Source organism: Gavialis gangeticus, unplaced genomic scaffold (assembly GCF_001723915.1).
Source record: "Gavialis gangeticus isolate Ggan-Ray unplaced genomic scaffold, GavGan_comp1, whole genome shotgun sequence".
Taxonomy (NCBI): Eukaryota; Metazoa; Chordata; order Crocodylia; family Gavialidae; genus Gavialis; species Gavialis gangeticus.
The window spans coordinates 37,133,382-37,136,786 of record NW_017728998.1 but is presented as its reverse complement, the minus strand read 5'-3'; the positions used below and the strand labels follow the sequence as shown (position 1 = coordinate 37,136,786).

General features: G+C 45.7%; 1 protein-coding gene across 1 annotated transcript in view; it reads left to right on the top strand.

The window, feature by feature from the left end:
* IRX3 (iroquois homeobox 3) overlaps positions 1-3,405 on the top strand; it is a 12,610-nt gene that overhangs the window by 4,873 nt on the left and 4,332 nt on the right. The gene's annotated exons all lie outside the window — the stretch shown is intronic.

The following is a 3,405-nucleotide window of genomic DNA, read 5'->3' as shown; positions in this document are numbered from 1 at the left end:
CGGGGCGGGGGCCGAGCGGAGCTGGGGACTGGGCTGCTGGGGGTAATAAATCAGGAGCGGCGCTCCCAGCTCTGACAGATCCCGGCCAGAAGACACGTGTCTGTCCGGGTTAGGAGCGCTGCAGCCGCTGCTCCCACCGGAGAAAGGTGCTGACCTGCGGGAGCAGCGGGCGCCCTCAGCCCTTGTCCCCGCAGAGGCTGCTCCACGGCGGGGCAGCCAGATCCAGGCGTCACTTGCTGTCCCCCGTTGCCACTCCTCTGCTTCCAGCCTGCTCCCGCTTTGTGGGCGTCCATCTGCCCGCCTGCCCCTGTCCCACAGGCTGGCAGCGTGACCGCGCTGCGCCGTGCCCCTTAGCCGGCCGCCCAGCATCGCCCTGCCCCACCTCGGCTACAGGCTCCGTGCTCTTCTCCCCCACCCCGCTCTTCGCCTTTCTTTTGAACCTCTCTGCTAACAGGCGGGTCACCCTCCGCACTTCTCTCCTACAGTCCATTTGGTCTGGCTGCATTTCCTGCCCACGGATAAGCCATCATCCACCCCCACCGTGACCTGAATCCACCCCCATGCAGACACTTCTCGCCTCGCAGCTTTTCTTTCTCTCGACTCTTGCATTCGCCCGTCGCGATCCCCCAGCCCCGCGGCTTTCCTCCCAGCCGCTGAAGACAAGTGGGCTTCCTGCAGCTCCGTTTCACCTGGGCAGAGAGCTTGGTCTTTTCCTTGTGAGTTTTCACATGCACTTAAAAATCAAGCCCCGCGTGCAGGCAGCCTCCTCCCGCGGGCGGCATTCCGCTCCCCCCGCTAATGGGATTCATGAATTAGAATCAGTGCGTTCCAATCCATGTCGGACACGTGTATTTCCCCGTTAGGGATGAACTTATATTGATTGTATTGTTGATTAAAAATCTATCTTGATGACACAAGACAGTGGGATGAGATAATAAAATAATCCTGCCCGCTTTAGAAACTCCGTAAATGAGCAGCAGTGATGTCAAACGAGAAGCCAAAGACAAAGTGTTAGGTCCAGGATCCAAATGTGTGCATGTGAATATCCCGCGTGTGTGCATGTGCGGGGAGCGGACTCGTCTGGGGATATAAAATACCAGTGATGGGGTCGACCTTCTAGGAACTGGTCAAATGATAATTCAGTTCTCCCGGGTTATTTTGACCTTTTCGTCTCTTTATCTCCTCGTATATACTGTACATATATGTATATATTAAAAAGTCTTGTTCCGTTTTCAAGGCATTCCCAAACTTTCTCAGCATCGCAACGATTAAGTCTAGCTACTTGTGCAGACAATTAAAAGAAACGAGGACATTGGATTCACTTCCCACTTCCTTTTGAATTGAAAAAGAAAAAACCTATAACTGAATGTCATATTGTTATCTCCATTACATTATACTATAAACCCCTATTACAAGACCAGAGTGGAATAGAAGAAAATAAATTCCTCCAACCCAGAGTTGTTTTTGCACTAGATTAGCAGATAGGAAATGCTATAAAGATGAATTTAATACGATTAGAGGTGTTTCCTACAGATTTTCATATATTGATTCAGGGAATTTTAATTCTGGGGCTTGCTTTGCTATAATCCGTATTTATTACAAGCTGATATAGTTTTATTATAGCAAGCTATCAAGGTCGATTCCTTTAACTGTATAATCTGACATGTAGTTCATTTTTAAAGAAATGTAGTTATAATCACTATACCCACAGTATGGATTTTTATATTGTAGCTGAATCATATTTTAATGGCAATAAATCCGCCGAGTATTTAAAAACATCGGACATGTGATTAAAAGAGACTCCAGCATACGAAGTAGAAACTCGAAAAGAGAAAACTCATAACCTATTTTTAAATTACTTTACAGAATCAATAATGGCAAATTCAGAACTTCAGCTCCACAAACTCATAACCCTACAGGTTGCATAAACTTTTTACGTTCAGTGTAGTCTAGTCCTCCAACAAGGCAGTCACAAGGTAGGAAACCCTTGTGCTTTCCAAGCGCACGCTTTGGTTTCATTGTATTTTTAGTCGCCTTAAAACACTAAACTACTATTCGCAGGCTGGCTTCAAATGGTGGGAGGGTCACTATATTTAAAAATGCGTTGATACAGAAAAGGTTATCCCGTAATTAAAACGTAGTTTGACTTTCTCCCTGCAGCTCCACAGAACATGGTGCCACTGCTCCCACCGCAAATGTTCCTTGTACCAGGTACTTCCTTCTAAGGCTTGGAGTCAATCAGAACAGAGGGAATAAGCAAAATGATCATAAATTTCCTAATTAGAGATTTCGCACCAAGACAAAAAGGTGTTAATGAGTTTAATTCCAGTGTCTGTCATTGTCCCTTTTTTCACACCACTTATTTACTAATGGCCCAGAGGGCTGCTCCTGTCTCTCCTTTGTTAAGATTTTAATTTGCCTTCTTTTCTGCCTTTGATGTAAAATTGTGACCTACAACTCTTTGAAGTCCCTTATTAGGAAGAAAATTAACTTAGCTCTTCCACTGTAGCTGCCTACTATTAGCCTAGGCAAAATGGAGAGAACTCCTTAAAGATTCACTGCATAGAAAAAAAATTCAAGCTGGCTCTGGAAATGCAAATTAAAAACTCTAATAGACTTTTAAATCTATATTAGGACCCACGCGCAGGCCGGGGCAGAGGGCTGGGCTGGGGGGAGGGAATATCTTAATAAAGAAAACAAACCCTGGAAACCCAGCCTAGGGAAGGCTGGAAATGGCACATTCTGCAAGGGGGGAAAAAGGGTTTTATTTAAAAAAATGTCAGAAGTTTTTCTTCTTCCTCCATGTAATTTACAATTGACAACCCCAGCTTCCTCTGCCTTTTATTTCAGAGAAGGGGAAAAACTATGAAAGACTGTGTGTGTGTGTGTGTGTGTGTGTGTGTGTGTATATATATATATATATATAATTAGAAAACCATGGGGCAGGGTTAAACCTTTGTAAAACACTGAACTGATTGGCGATCGCTAAAACGAGATTTGAAAGCAACTCAAATAAAAGATCGCGACGTCAGTAAACAGATCTAGAAAAAAAGCTAGTGACAAACCCAGGGAGAGAGCTCTGGGCTTGAGAGAGAGAGAGAGAGAGAGAGAGAGAGAGAGAGAGAGAGAGACTTAAAAGAAATAGGAGGGGCTTGTGAGAGACTAGAAATGTCAATCAGAGCCCGGAGTCCCAATAATCTCAGGCAATCTGTTAGGACCTGACCTAGGTCCACTCAGATCAATAGGAAAAGTGAGAGAAGAAAGAAGCGATCGGATCGTTTACAGCAGCGGGCAGAGAGAGGAGGAAGCCCACGGCCTTTTGAACACCCCTCTCTTCCCCTCCCCCCCACCCATGTCTGCAAGAGTTTGCGGAAGGCACTGAAAAGTGCAGACAGCCAGAAAGGG